General features: G+C 44.6%; 1 pseudogene across 1 annotated transcript in view; it reads left to right on the forward strand.

The window, feature by feature from the left end:
• The window catches only part of LOC106611494 (ATP-binding cassette sub-family C member 5-like), a 45,118-nt pseudogene extending 28,834 nt beyond the window's left edge, over positions 1-16,284 (forward strand). Inside the window, exons 19-29 of the transcript XR_014378780.1 lie at positions 1,132-1,261; positions 2,912-3,065; positions 5,579-5,707; positions 6,905-7,092; positions 7,525-7,614; positions 10,336-10,528; positions 10,838-10,997; positions 11,145-11,211; positions 13,392-13,505; positions 13,985-14,149; positions 14,406-16,284. The product of XR_014378780.1 is annotated as an ATP-binding cassette sub-family C member 5-like (transcript). The remainder of the gene's footprint in view (positions 1-1,131; positions 1,262-2,911; positions 3,066-5,578; positions 5,708-6,904; positions 7,093-7,524; positions 7,615-10,335; positions 10,529-10,837; positions 10,998-11,144; positions 11,212-13,391; positions 13,506-13,984; positions 14,150-14,405) is intronic.
• Positions 16,285-16,317: the final 33 nt, after the last annotated feature.

The following is a 16,317-nucleotide window of genomic DNA, read 5'->3' on the forward strand; positions in this document are numbered from 1 at the left end:
TAAATAATGGATTTATTGTGATGTTAATTGCAGTCAACTACCGTGAGACTCGGCAGTCTTGTGTATGACAATAACCGTCTGACAAAATGTCATGACTGCCACAGCTCTACGCTATACCACAATAAGTTCAAATTCCTAGAACATTGAGTGTGAAGTGACATGTAGGCACAAAATTGCTGTTGCGCTCTATCAGTACCATGGACGGTGCCCTATACACTAAAGCAAGGCCACTGAAAACCTGTAGGCCTATAGACTGGCTAAGGATGTCATTTTGCCATCCCATACCCTAGGTTTTTGCTGAAATAATGCCACTGGCTATACCACCAAGATTTGGATACAAACCAACCAGCTCGATTTTCTTACCTTTTCAAAAGAGTTCCAGCCTCCTTGATGCTCTGTGGAACTTCCTGGGTAATCGATCATAACGTTCTCCCTGAAATCTTCTTGTAAGATCCCCCTCAAATGCCAGCTGGATTAGTTGAGCATTCCTCAGGTGTATCATGCTTCTCCTGTCATGACTGAACACGTTTGTCAAAGTGGGAAATATATTCTCGCATGTAGCTGTGTACGCCCCAAAAGTCAATCCATGTAAAATGCGGTCAGCACGGTTGGCATAGTGGAAAAATGCCCAGAGTATCGTTGCAGGATATCAAGTGAAGTCCATTTGTCCCATTGGAGCCGGAGTGGGCGATTTCAGTCTACAAAAACTGCTGAGCGACACTAAACTCAGCTTCCGTCAAATCTGTTTTGTTTCTTTCACCTTTTCCACATCTAGAAAGTCATGGCACTCTGGGTCAAATGCTCACAGGGCCTCCACAAGTTGGCTGTTGTGTTCACTGAATTGTTCTGACATTTCACCAATGTTTGCATCCAAGAACAAGCTAGCTAGCATTAGCAACATAGCATATGTGTCATATGGCTGTTAGTATGTGTACATAGCTGTGTATGCTGGCAACGATTCTCTAATCTCTACTGCTATTATGTTTTGCATTTGTTTCGTCTGGGTGTTTGATAAAGCTTTCCTGAGTGCCGACAATCTGTTTACCAGAGTTATGACTGTTTCGATGTATTTGTTATGTTTATGTTGTGTCTGGCTCCTTGTTGGAACACATCTGTGTTTCTGTCTGACAGTGCACTGTTCGGGCTGCCTCGGTGCTCCACGACAAGCTATTCCACCGCCTCATTCTGAGCCCCATGCGCTTCTTTGACACAACACCTCTGGGCCGCATCCTCACCCGCTTCTCCCGTGACATGGACGAGGGTGAGGCACCCAATGATTTGCCTTGACTTCATACTCAGCGCACTGAGTATGGTCAGGGCGTGACATTACCCCCCCCCCCCCCCCGAAGGTGCGAACTCCGGCCGCAAAACCTGAAACCAAATGGGGAGGGTAGGGGGGGATGACTAGTGTCGGCCATGGAGCTGGGTTGAACGCCGCGCCTGGACTGGGCACCGGCGCTGGGGAAGGCTCCGGCCATGGAGCTGGGTTGGACGCCGCGCCCGGACTGGGCACCGGCGCATGGAGCTGGGTTGGACGCCATGCCTGGACTGGGCACCGGCGCAGAGGAAGGCTCCGGCCATGGAGCTGGGTTGGACGCCGTGCCTGGACTGGGCACCGGCGCCGAGGAAGGCTCCGGCCATGGAGCTGGGTTGAAGGCCGCGCCCGGACTGGGCACTCACGCATCTGGCCTCCAGTGCCGCGCCCGGACTGGGCACTCACGCATCTGGCCTCCAGAGCTGGACTGGACACTGTGCCTGGACTAGGCACCGGCACAGAGGAACGCTCCGGCCTTGGAGTGGGACTGGGGAGGCGCACTGGAGGCCTGGTGCGTGGAGCCGGCACAGGTGGCACCGGACTGGTGACACGCACTTCAGGGCGGGTGCGGGGAGCTGGCACAGGTGGAACCGGACTGGTGACACGCACTTCAGGGCAAGTGCGGGGAGCCGGCACAGGACGTACCGGGCTGGGGAGGCACACTGGGGGCCTGGTGCGTGGAGCCGGCACAGGTGGCATCGGATTGGTGACACGCACTTCAGGGCGAGTGCGGGGAGCTGGCACAGGACGTACCGGACTGGGAAGGCGCACTGGAGGCCAGATGCGTGAAGCCGGCACAGACTTCACCAGACTGCTGACAAGCTTTTCAGGTCGAATGTTGAGCAGAACACACTTGACCAACATCTCTCTCATCTCTCTCTCCCAACTTCTCTATCGCCTCCCTGACAGTCTGGCTCTTTAGGGTGTCTACGGGGAGCTGGCACAGATGGCACCGGTCTGATGACCCGCTCTTCCTCTCTCCGCTGCTCCGCCGACCACCCCCCGTGCCCCCCCCAAAACAATCTTGGGTTTTCTGTGGCCACCGTCCCCTTCCTTGGTGTCTCCTTCCAAGGAAGGGTCTCACATCCGGACATGATTTCCTCCCATGTCCAAAACTCCTTAACCTCCATAACACGTTGCTTGGTCCTGCATTGGTGGGATATTCTGTCAAGGTTGTGAGGAGAGAGGCGCAGCATGATTGGAGTTCCACATCTTTATTTTTGTGAAACTTAAACAAACCAAGAAACAAACAATGACCGTGAAGTACCGTAGTGCTACATGCACTCACTCAAAACACTAACACAATATCCCAACAAAGCAGGTGGCACCAATGATCCACTTAAATATGATCTCCAACTAGAGACAATGATATTCAGCTGCCTCTAATTGGGAACCATACAACCCAGCCACATAGAAAATCAGTGACTAGAACACCCCCCTAGTCATGCTCTGACCTAAACACCATAGAGAATAGAGGGCTCTCTATGGTCAGGGCGTGACATAGTTGTTGTTTTCTCTCTCCCTCTCTGTATCTCTTTCTATCTCCCTTTTTCTCTCGATCTCTTTGTCTATCTCTCTCTCCCTCTCCATCCACAGTGGACGTCCGTCTGGCCATGCGTGCTGAGATGCTGCTCCAGAACTTGACCATGGTGCTTTTATGCCTGGCCATGGTGTGCATCATATTCCCCTGGTTCCTGCTCTCCCTCTTGCCCCTGGAAGCTTTCCTCCTCATTGTCAACCGCGTCTCCAGGTCAGGCTCCAACCAATCAATTTAGACGAGCGGGATTATGTTGGCTGTATGTGTGTGAGTGTGCATGCCTACGTGTGTTGATTAAAATATAAGAAGTGTAGAGATGGATTAGGGTTCTGTAGGTCTTTTGGGTAATATACAAAATCAGTGGGAAAAGAATCATGTTTGATTCACAAGATAGAAAAATTGCAGCTTTTGGGGAAACACCCAAACAAAAAGGTCGTTTTTCCCCTGTATGGGTCACATCTAGCGTGATGAAATAAATGCGAAAAAGTAAATGTGATGAAATGGCGTGCAGTCACAACTCAACAACTTCTTTGATTTGATATTCAATATTTGATATTCAACGTGACTCATCTGAATCTCATCAAACCGGTTACCTCGTTTAAAAGCAAACCCAAAAAGCACCCTATTCCCTATATAGTGCACTACCTATGACCAAGGCCCACACTATATAGGGAATAGTGTGCCATTTGGGACACGAATCCTTTGTTGATGTGGTTTACTTTGCCAGTTGGTATCGATAGATGAAGGTACCATCTGCATAAACATGTTTGTGTAGGAAACCTCAGAACAAGGACAAGTGTCATGTTGTTTCATGCTCTGTCCTATTCCTGCACTTTATGAGAAAAAGGGATGATTCATTTATGGACAGATTTGTTATTCACATGTGCAGCCAATCCTATCTATGGACCTAAAAGTAGAACTCCACCTCTCCTTTGTCAATAAACCCCTCTCTCGCGCGTCGTGGTAGTGTGGGTGTGCGGCTCATAAAATCAGAAATGATTCTAGCGGAGCCCAGAAATGGCCCGAGCTGTGCCAGGAAATGGTTGTCCTGGGCAGAATTATACTCTGACTCCCTGTGTCCTCTCATCATATCATAGTCCACTAACCTGTCAGATAACTACACCGTCATTGGAGTTACAGTTGAAGTCGGAGGTTTACATGCACTTCGGTTGGAGTCATTAAAACTCGTTTTTCAACCCCCCCAATTTCAAGGCCTACCTTCAAACTCAGTGCCTCTTTGCTTGACATCATGGGAAAATCAAAAGATATCAGCCAAGACCTCAGAAAAAGAATTGTAGATCTCCACAAGTCTGGTTAATCCTTGGGAGCAATTTCCAAACGCCTGAAGCTACCACGTTCCTCTGTACAAACAATTGTACGCAAGTATAAACACCATGGGACCATGCAGCCGTCATACTGCTCAGGAAGGAGACGCGTTCTATCTCCTAGAGATGAACGTACTTTGGTGCGTTAAGTGCAAATCAATCCCAGGACAGGAGCAAAGGACCTTGTGAAGATGCTGGAGGAAACAGGAACAAATGTATCTATATCCACAGTAAAACGAGTCCTATATCGACATAACCTGAAAGACTGCTCAGCAAGGAAGAAGCCACTGCTCCAAAACTGCCATACAAAAGCCAGACTATGGTTTGCAACTGCACATGGGACAAAGATCGTACTTTTTGGAGAAATGTCCTCTGGTCTGATGAAACAAAAATAGAACTGTTTGGCCATAATGACCATCATTATGTTTGCAGGGAAAAGGGGGAGGCTTGCAAGCCGAAGAACACCATCCCAACCGGTAAGCACGGGGGTGGCAGCATCATGTTGTGGGGGTGCTTTGCTGCAGGAGGGACTGATGCACTTCACAAAATATATGGCATCATGAGGGGGGACAATTATGTAGATATATTGAAGCAACATCTCAAGACATCAGTCAGGAAGTTAAAGCCTGGTCGCAAATGGGTCTTCCAAATGGACAATGACCCCAAGCATACTCCAAAGTTGTGGAAAAATGGCTTAAGGACAACAAAGTCAAGGTATTGGAGTGGCCATCACAAAGCCTTGACGTCAATGCTATAGAACATTTGTGGGCAGAACTGAAAAAGCGTGTGCGAGCAAGGAGGCCTACAAACCTGACTCAGTTACACCAGCTCTGTCAGGAGGAATGGGCCAAAATTCACCCAACTTATTGTGGGAAGCTTGTGGAAGGCTACCCAAATGTTTGACCCAAGTTAAACAATTTAAAGGCAATGCTACCAAATACTAATTGAGTGTATGTAAACTTCTGACCCACTGGGAATGTGATGAAAGAAATAAAAGCTGAAATAAATCATTCTCTCGACTGTTATTCTGACATTTCACATTCTTAAAATAAAGTGGTGATCCTGACTGACCTAAGAAAGGGCATTTTTACTAGGATTAAATATCAGGAATTGTGAAAAACTGAGTTTAAATGTATTTGGCTAAGGTGTATGTAAACTTCCGACTTCAACTGTATAATGCAGTGTTTCTCAATCCTTTCCTTGATCCCCATCCCTAGATACTTCACAAGGCTGTTGTAGAAAAAAGTGTGTTTTGTGCTCAAACATTGTTGGCTGGGAGTCACAGTGTAGAGATTCGAGAAATGCTGAGTGAATGTACTTTTTTTTACCATCCTTAAAGTGGTGCTCTGTTATGTTTATATGTAATAGACTTGACGTTCCACTTCCTGTTTGTCTGACTAGGGTTCTGATTCGTGAACTGAAGCGTCTAAAGAACATCAGCCAATCACCTTTCACCTCGCACATCACCAGCAGTCTCCAGGGGCTGTCCACCACTCACGCCTATGGCAGAGGAGATTACTTTTTGAACAGGTGAGAACAGAATTGGCAAGACAAAAGATTTATGTGCCTTTGAACGGGGTATGGTAGTAGGTGCCAGGCACACCGGTGGGTGTCAAGAACTACGACGCTGCTGGGGTTTTCACAATCAATAGTTTCCTTAGTGTATCAAAAATGTTTCCACCACCAGAAGAACATCCAGCCAACTTGAAACAACTGTAGGAAGAATTGGAGTCAACATGGGCCATCATCCCTGTGGAACACTTTCGACACTTTGTAGAGTCCATGCTCCGACTAATTAAAGCTGTTCTGAGGGCAACTCAATATTAGGAAGGTGTTCCTAATGTTTTGTATACTCAGTGTATAGTGTTCATAGGAAGACACGTCCTTTATCTGTCATTAGAGGTAAACTAATATATAACGTTTAAAGTTAGACACTTAATTTATCTCTCACTAACAGTACACTAATATATAGCGTTGCTAGGAAGACACTTCCTTTGTCTGTCATGGGACGTGTGTTCAAACACTGTTAAGACATTTGTTTTGACAGTTCATTTCCAATGAGCTTAGCCCACCAGAAGTCTACCAAATGGCACAATTAATAATGAGTTAACGTCCCTAAGTAACATTTCCTGGAGTTTGAGTTAAGTAGCATTTAATTTCTGCTGAGCTAATGTGGGTACTGGGCAGCCTCTATCATACAAGTTGGTTAGGGAAGCCAGCCTCCCATTGAAACCCATGTGTGCCAGGCAGGCTTATAGGTGAGGAGAGTAGAAGCCTGGCTAGCACAGCACATATGTCCAGGTTACCAGCCCCTTAAAGGGATACATCGGAATTTTGGCAATGGGGCCCTTTATCTACTCCTCCAAAGTCAGATGAACGCGTGGATACAATTTTTTTGAAGGAATTTCCTCGCAATGATGCTAGTTAGAATTGGCTCGCGAAACTACCTCTAACTTCCTTCATACTAGACACAGAGACATAAAAATGATCTTTGCCAAAATCCCGAAGTATCCCTTTAATGCATGTGTTCTTGGTTCAACATGTTTGGCCTGGCCTCCCTCGACTCTCACCAAGTCCCTTGTTATTGGCCCTTTGACTCTCACCAAGTCTGCTATTTGCCCGTTGACTGACTAAGTCTGTTATTGGTCTGTTGACTTCCACGAAGTCTGTTATTAGTCTGTTGACTGTCACTAACCGTTCTTAGTGGTTTAACGCTGTGTATCTCAGGTACCAGGCTTTACTGGACACCAACCAGGCCTCCCACTACCTGTTTAGCTGTGCTATGCGCTGGCTGGCTGTACGACTGGACCTGATCAGCATGACTCTCATCACCACCGTAGCCCTGCTCATCGTTTTCATGCACAATCAGAACCCCTCCAGCCTACGCAGGCTTGGCTATATTCTACGCCGTGCAGGTACACATACACACGCATGGACGTACACACACGCAAATGCACACACATGTAAACATGCACACACAATGTTAGAGTTTATCTTTGCTATGGTTTAATTATTTTGACTGCCCCTTTAATGGAAAGGTTTTTATGAAGGCTTTTTGATGTCTAATTTATAATTTCACTGTGGGATTACTACAGGCGTGGGAAGGAGCTCCCTCTTAGGGAACTATGAATTGAAATTGATTGAGCTGAATGGAGAAGTATAGCCTTATCAGCATATCTGTCTATAGGGGTCGTAAAGGTTTATGGTTTGTGCTGCTCATTCATTCATAGGGTATCATTGCAAACTGGGATGAACACGAGTGTTGACGTGGGTCTAGGTTGATTAATCATTGACTTATCGCTTCTCTTGCTTTCATCTCTATCTCCCTCTCTGTCTCTCTCCTTCAGCTGACTGGTCTTTTTCAGTTCACTGTGAGGCTGCTGTCAGAGACTGAGGCTCACTTCACATCAGTGGAGAGGATCTATCATTATATAAAGGTAGGTAGGTAGGTAGGTAGGTAGGTAGGTAGGTAGGTAGGTAGTCCTAATGACACCAGGGAGTGCTGCCAACAGTCGGGGGAAGGTTGTTGATTGGCTGAATCGAAAGTACACACATGCTGAGTCTGACACAAACACACGCCTATAGATTTAAGGCAGGACACAAGCACAGATGAAGCAACAACACACACACTTACACAGAGACAGCATACTCGCAAGCAGGCACACACGCACAATACACATTCCTGCGCACGGTGCACCAACACAACATCCCAATAACACAATGACATCCCAGCAGGAAGCAGGTATAGAACCCAGTGTGTGGTCCTTCACACATCACAGCACATGACAGGACCTGTTTCACACCACCCATCAAACCATAAACCTTTTCTTAAAGCGCCAACAAGCTTTTGGAGATCTATAAATATTTTCTGTTAAAAAGGAGGTGGCTTCGCTTCTTGGGATTGGAGCTGCAGAGATCAACACTCAAGCACCAGTGATTTGGTAAATAAAAAAGTGGTCAGATGAAGCAGATGCTAAACTACAGGACTGTTTTGCTAGCACAGACTGGAATATGTTCTGGGATTCTTCCGATGGCATTGAGGAGTACACCACATCAGTCACTGGCCTCATCAATAAGTGCATCGATGACATCGTCCCCACAGTGACTCTACGTACATACCCCAACCAGAAGTCATGGATTACAGGCAACATCCGCACTGAGCTAAAGGGTAGAGCTGCCGCTTTCAAGAAGCGGGACTCTAACCCGGAAGCTTATAAGAAGTCCCACTATGCCCTCCGACAAACCATCAAACAGGCAAAGCGTCAATACAGGACCTAGATTGAATTGTACTACACCGGCTCTGACGCTCAACGGATGTGGCAGAGCTTGGAAAATATTTCAGACTACAAAGGGAAGCACAGCTAAATTACTTCTATGCTCGCTTCGAGGCAAGTAACACTGAAACATGCATGAGAGCATCAGCTGTTCCGGATGACTGTGATCACGCTCTCCGTAGCCGATGTGAGTAAGACCTTTGAACAGGTCAACATTCAGGGCCAGACAGATTACCAGGCTGTGTACACCGAGCATGCGCTGACCAACTGGCAAGTGTCTTCACTGACATTTTCAAACTGTCTCTGACTGAGTCTGTAATACCAACATGTTTCAAGCAGACCACCATAGTCCCTGTGCGCAAGAACACTAAGGCAACCTGCCAAAATGACTACCAACCCGTAGCACTCACGTCTGTATCCATGAAGTGCTTTGAAAGACTGGTTATGGCTCACATCAACACCATTATCCCAGAAACCCTTGACCCACTCCAATTTGCATACCGTCTCAGCAGATCCACAGAAGATGCAATCTCTATTGCACTCCACACTGCCCTTTCCCACCTGGACAAAAGGAACTCCTATGTGAGAATGCTATTAATTGACTACAGCTCAGTGTTCAACACCACAATGCCCTCAAAGCTCATCACTAAGCTAAGGACCCTGGGACTAAACACCTCCCTCTGCAACTGGATCCTGGACTTCCTGACGGGCCGCCCCCAGGTGGTAAGGGTAGGTAACAACACATCCGCCACGCTGATCCTCGACATGGGGGCCCCTCAGTGGTGCGTGCTCAGTTCCCTAATGTACTCCCTGTTCACTCATGACTGCATGGCCAGGCATAACTCCAACACCATCATCAAGTTTGCAGGTTGACACAACAGTGGTAGGCCTGATCACCGACAACGATGAGACAGCCTATAGGGAGGAGGTCAGAGACCTGGCCGTGTGGTGCCAGGACAAAAACCTCTCCCTCAACGTGATCAAGACAAAGGAGATGATTGTGGACTACAGGAAATGGAGGACCGAGCATGCCCCCATTCTCATCGACTGGGCTGTAGTGGAGCAGGTTGAGAGCTTCAAGTTCCTTGGTGTCCACATCACCAACAACTATCATGGTCCAAACACCCTAAGACAGTTGTGAAGAAGGCATGACAAAGCCTATTCCCCCTCAGGAGACTGAAAAGATTTGGCCTGGATTCTCACCTCCTCAAAAGGTTCTACAGCTGCACCGTCAAGAGCATCTTGATTGGTTGCATCACTGCCTGGTATGGCAACTGCTCGGCCTCCGACCGCAAGGCACTACAGAGGGTAGTGTGTACGTCCCAGTACATCACTGGGGCCAAGCTTCCTGCCATCCAGGACCTCTATACCAGGCGGTGTCAGAGGAAGGCCCTAAAAATTGTCAAAGACTCCAGCCACCCTAGTCATAGACTGTTCTCTCTGCTATCGCACGCCAAGTGGTACTGCAGCGCCAAGTCTAGGTCCAAAAGGCTTCTTAACAGCTTCTACCACTGAACAGCTAATCAAAGGGGTCCCCAGACTCCTCTTTTACGCTGCTGATACCCTCTATTTATTATCTATGCATAGTCACTTTAACTCTACCTACATGTACATATTACCTCGACTAACCGGTTCCACCGCACATTGACTCTGTCCTGCTGCCCCTGCATATAGCCTCGCTATTGTTATTTTACTGCTGCTGTTTGATTATTTGTTACTTTTATTTTCTATTTTTTACTGAACACTTGTTTTTCTTAACTTCTTAAAGCATTGTTTGTTAAGGGCTTGTAAGTAAGCATTTCACTGTAAGGTCTACACCTGTTGTATTCGGCGCATGTGACAAATAAAATGTTGTTTGATATTGGATTTAAAGAATTCTGTCAGACCTTGGAGGGCGAGGCACCGAGACAGATCAGTGGGCTATCCTCTCCTGCTCCCTGCTGGCCAGATAAGGGACAGATCTCCTTCCAGGATGTGGAGATGTGTTACCAGGACAACCTGCCACTGGTGCTCAAGAAGCTCTCCTTTAACATCCTGCCAGAGGAGACCATCGGCATTGTGGGTTGCACAGGCTCAGGTACTTACCAGGTACTCAGGTACTCAGGTACTTACCTTTATTCCCATGTATCATTTTACATCAGTAATGTTTCATTTTATAGTCCTATTTCCACTGGTGTTTACCTGGTATTTACTAAGAAATAATGTAATAACGATGGTGTCGAATTGATTGTATTGGTGTTTATTTTTGAATGATTCTCATAGAAACAAAGAAGTAATCATTATCCAGTTAACCACATCAACATGTGAAGATTACAGTTATCATGTATCTGAACTAATCATAGGTATGCTGAGTAGTTCACTCACAACCCCGTTACTATCTATCCAGGGAAGTCCTCACTGGGCGTATCTCTCTTCAGACTGGTGGAGCTGACTGGGGGCTCAATCACCATCGACTGCATCAACATTGCCCAGATAGGATTGGATGACCTGAGAAGCAAGCTGTCAATCATTCCCCAGGAGCCCGTTCTCTTCATTGGCACAATCAGGTATGTATGATTTACCAAAATTTCCCCTAGGTACAGATCTAGGATCAGCTTCCCCTCACCCAATCCTAACCTTAACCATTAGTGGGAAAATGTACTGACCCCAGATCAGTGTCTGATTCTTTATTCTTATTTTGTCTTACAAAATAGGTCCAATCTGGACTCATGGAATCAATACTCAGATGCCCAGATCTGGGATACACATATAACAGGGATGGTAAGTAGGGATAGATGGTCAATGGAAACATAAATAGAGTGATTCAGTTTGACCCCAAATATAATGATAAATGTCTGTTTAAAAATTTAAAGTAGTCTTTGTTTAGTTTTTTAAAGTTTTTTTTATTATTTATTACAAAAAACACAAGGAAGAGGTAACATTAAAGTATTAGAACATGAAGGACAAACAATACAGCATCAAGACACTATCAAACATGTATCAGTCTTTCCACAACAGAGCCATCCTTATGATTGAAGGTGCATGTGCATGATAGTGATATAAAATATATGTCATAGTTTCCTTTTTCATGATCACAACCTTGTAAAACCCGAACCCTCCAAGATCCCCCCACAGTTCCCCAATAGCTGTCCCTCAAGCAATTCAAGAACCCTCCCACAGTCCCCCCTCGGAAGAAAAAAATAATAATAATAAAATGAATTCCATTCCCCACCCCCAAGAACCCCCCAATGCACCAACAACCATGAGAATGAATTCAAGAGAAAAAAAGGAAAAGACAGAAGAAAACAGCAACCAACAATGCAATTTTTTTTTTACAAAATAATAAATTTAAAACAAAGGCCATCAAGGGCAACTGAAATCATAACAGCAATGCCTACTTTATATGTTTGTGTGCATGTCTGGCACTATTACATGTATGTGTGTGTTCTTGTATGTGTTTATTTGAATGAGAGTGTGTGTAAATGCATGTGTACAAACACCTGCACGGCATCAGCCTCAGGCAAACCGGCATTAGTTGTAAAAACACTGCCACTTAGTGTCATTCAAATGTACTTTTATTATGTTTTATTTTGACTTTTTTTCTCCTTTATCTTTTGACCATCATTCTCTCTCTCACACAGCAACTCCACTCCCACTTGTCTCCAATTCCACATACCAACCCTCAGCTTCCCTCAGCCCATCCCATCTATATCTGCTGGCCGCCCACTTTGTGTTTCTACGCAACACATATCTTTCAACTATGCTATGATGTTTAACGTACAATTTCAATCTATCTAATCGAATAGAATCTACAGATTGCGTGTTGAAGATAAATACTTTTACTAAGAGTATTAGTATATTAGTAATTGACTGACCCGGTCTCTCCAGATCTCCTAACAGTACTATTTCTAGGGTTAATTTTAGATCAATGCTATGCATTTTCAGCCATTCCTGAACCTGAGACCAGAAACAGGCTACCTGAGGGCAATACCAAAATAAATGGTCTATTGATTCTGTCTCCTCACAACAAAATCTGCAGAGCTTCGATGATTTTATGCGCCAAATATTCAACATTTTGTTGGTGGCAAGAATTCTATATAATAATTTTAGCTGAAAAGCACAAAGTCTTGAATCTTGCGTTGTTTTATATATCAACTCGTACACCCTGTACCATGGAATCGGTACATCAAAAATCTCTTCCCAACTATTTTGCAATCTGTATGGCACAGTTGTCAACATCCTGGTCCTCAAATGAAACTGGTATACTTTCCTATTTCTGCTATTTTTATTCCTCCGCCAGTTTTGATCCTTTATATTGGGCAGACAGACCAGTTCCCTACCTCCTCCCGATGCCACCCGCCTCCTCCATTTTTGGGGCAATGCTGTAATCAATTGGTTGTACTCTTGGATTGAGCAGACCTTCCCGTACAATTCTGATAACTCCTTGAAGGACATAACTCTACCATTACAATTTACAATATCATTTAAGAACAAAATACCCTTTTCAAACATCTTTCCCATAAATACAGGTATTTTATCAACCAGCACATTTGAGTTCAGCCATAATATTTGTTGTAATATTTGTTCTATCTTTTCAGGGGGATGAAATTAAAATTGTAGCCAGCTCTGCAATGTTTGTTTGAAAAAGACAGATACTTTGAAAAAAGTATCATTTTCAATTAATCGAAAATGAGACATGGCAATCCTAACAAAGGCAAAAAGGCCATTTTTAAACAATGGATGAGCTTTTGTTATTAATCTAGTAGTCTTTATGTTGGCATCATAGTATATATGCATTGCCTTATACATCTTCAGATAAAGTGTTTTTACTGCTGAGAGTAATTGATAACAAATCCTAGACCTGTTTAAGATTAAATATCCCCTCTAGAGATGTTTGAACAGTTGAAAAACGATATCAGTGGATTGTGTTTTGACTCCATTTTGTCTACCATCATATTCAGATCAGCCAACTGCACCATTCCCTCCAGTCTGAGGTGACAGAAAACGGAGCTAACTTCTCAGTAGGAGAGGGACAACTACTGTGTGTGGCAAGAGCACTGCTTAGACACAGCAAGGTAAACGCACGCACACACACTAGTGTCACGTCTCTTTCTCTCCACACCACACACACACACACAGTACAATAGATGAGGGCAGTTAGATTTATTTTATTTTATGTTACCACATAGGAAAGCTTGTGTGCCTCACATCCTACTTTTTGAGGTTGTCACATAAGAACATTGAGAATGTAAGGCAGCAACTTCCCAAAGGCGTAACATTGCCACCACATGGCTTCTATTGTTATTTCACTTTGATTCTGTAGAATGCAGTTGGAAATACAAACAACTGAGGATGACAAGACATAGCATTTAGGGACTAGTCTTAAATTAGTTATAACACTCCTTAAGATTATAATATTTATGTCCATATTCAAAGAACCAACACTGTTTTTCCATTCTTTACAATATTACAACTTCCTTATTCTACCAACCTTAGTGATTGAACCATTTTCTGCAAAGTGTGCTTAAATGTGACATGTGTTGGGGGTTGCCAGATCTTGCTGTTGGACGAGGCGATGGCAGCCATTGACACAGAGACAGGCCTGCTGATTCAGGAGACCATCCATGAGTCATTCAGCAGCTGAACCACGCTGATCATCGCCCATCGCCTCAATACTGTGAGGAACTGTAACAGGATCATGGTGTTGGACCAGGGACAGGTGGGTCTTCTGCACCATAGAAATATACAATGTCTTAAATGGCACCCTATTCCCTATGTAGTGCACTACTTTTGACCAGGGCCTATAGGGTTCTGGTCAAAAGTAGCTCAAATCTATTGAATCATATGAAAGGTGGGCTAATATACTAAACAAAATATTTGATATACTACAGTATACTTAAGGGCACATTTCTGTTGTGAGTCAAAATACTTGTTGGTCATAAAATACTTTATTTATTTTCTTAATTCCATAACAGATGTTGGAGTTCGACACCCCTGCTGCCCTGCTGGCAGACGTCAACTCCAGATTCCGGGCCATGTTCGAGGCATTTGACGGCAAGCTCAGTAACCCCAGTCAAATGGGTACAAAGGAGCTCTTATAAAACAGGCAATGCAGCAGAGGACCTCACTTGCACAAACTTTGAAGATGAACATCTCAATCTTTCCATGAAGCGAGGAAGATGTTATTTTAAAGGGCAATAGTAGAGGTTCTTACAATTGCTGCTAAATCTAGAGAAGTCTGTTGATATCAAAAATCAATGATGGCTTCATGACAAATATGACAATGTTCCAAAAGATGCATCAAAGATGTGGATCTAAGGAAAGTTGGGAGTGTCATACCTGCTGACCTTTGCTGCTGTGTGGAAAGAGAAAATTTCTCTGAGGCCAAAAAAGCAAGTGCAAACAAAGGGGAACATAGCCATGACACTACAGTGACACTTTAAATTCCATGATAATGTTGCTTCACCCTCTCTCTACAGGGCTATCAATGAGACTCGGAAGATAACATTCTATATGTGTTTTACTGATATAATTAGAAGGAAACCTACAGGTAAGTGCCAAAATAAAGGAAACACTAACTTTAAGTGTCTAGGGCCACCACAAGCCGGCAGAACAGCTTCAGTGCACCTTGGCATAGATTTTAAGTGTTGGAACTCTATCGGAGGGATGCGACACCATGCTTCCTCAAGAAATTCCATCATTTGGAGTTTTGTTGATGGTGGTGGAAAATGCTGTCTCACGCGCCGCACCAGAATCTCCAATAAGTGTTCAATTGCTCGACTTTGCTTTTTTTATGGGTATTTTTATGTTACTTATTACTTTGTTTGCTCTGAATGTTTGTGCAATTTCCTATTACCAACAATTACTTCTGGATCATGAATCAGAAGCTACACACTTCAACCTCCCAGATATGGCTTACTACATTCGCTCCTTTGTTCCCCACACAGCAGGCTTACCTGTTGCTGCTGACCAAGATGACCGAAGGCAATGCCGGTGAGGAAGTAAAGGGCGACTCCAAGGGGTATGCTTCCTCGTTAAGAATTCCTGGTGTAACGAAGTTGAAAACTTCTCGAGCTCCTTTTACCCCGACCTGGAGTTTCCGATGCTAAAATACTGACCCCGCTATATGCTGAGGGAATTCACTTGTGTCATTAACACTGCTGCGTATGTCCTGCCATAAGCAAATACCAAGGCGGTACTCAGCGAACTGTAGAAGAACATTAGCCAGCAAGAATCCTCTCATCCGGGAAGCAGTCTTTATTGTCGCGGGTGATTTTAACCAATTACGTATAAAACAAATATTTTTCTTCTGACATCTTCAACCTGTCCCAGGCCGTAGTCCCCACCTGCTTCAAGGATACCACCATCGTCCCAGTGCCCAAGAAAAACAAAGTGATTTGCCCAAATTACTATCGCCCGTCGCACTCACCCCAGTCAACATAAAGTGCTTTGAGGCTAGTCATGGCCCACATCTTGGCCAGCATGCCAGGCACACTTGACCCACTCCAATTTGCCTACTGCTCCAACAGATCCACAGAAGATGCCATCCAGGACATCTACTTGAAATGGTGCCTGAGGAAGGCTCGCAGCATCATCAAGTACCCCACACACCCCAGCCACTCCCTTACCAGATGATATCAGAGCAACATATCAGAGACAGTTTCTATCTACAGTGCCTTCAGAAAGTATTTATTCCCTTTGACTTATTCCACATTTTGCTGTGTAACAACCTGAATTCCAAATTGATTCAAAATATTTATTTTCTCAGCAATCTACAACAACGACAAAGTGAAAACACGTTTTTAGAAATGTTTGCAAATGTATTGAAAATAAAATACAGCAATATCTCATTTACATATGTATTCACACCTCTTGGTCAATACTTTG

This window comes from Salmo salar, chromosome 09 (genome assembly GCF_965601325.2).
Source record: "Salmo salar chromosome 09, fSalSal1, whole genome shotgun sequence".
NCBI lineage: Eukaryota > Metazoa > Chordata > Actinopteri > Salmoniformes > Salmonidae > Salmo > Salmo salar.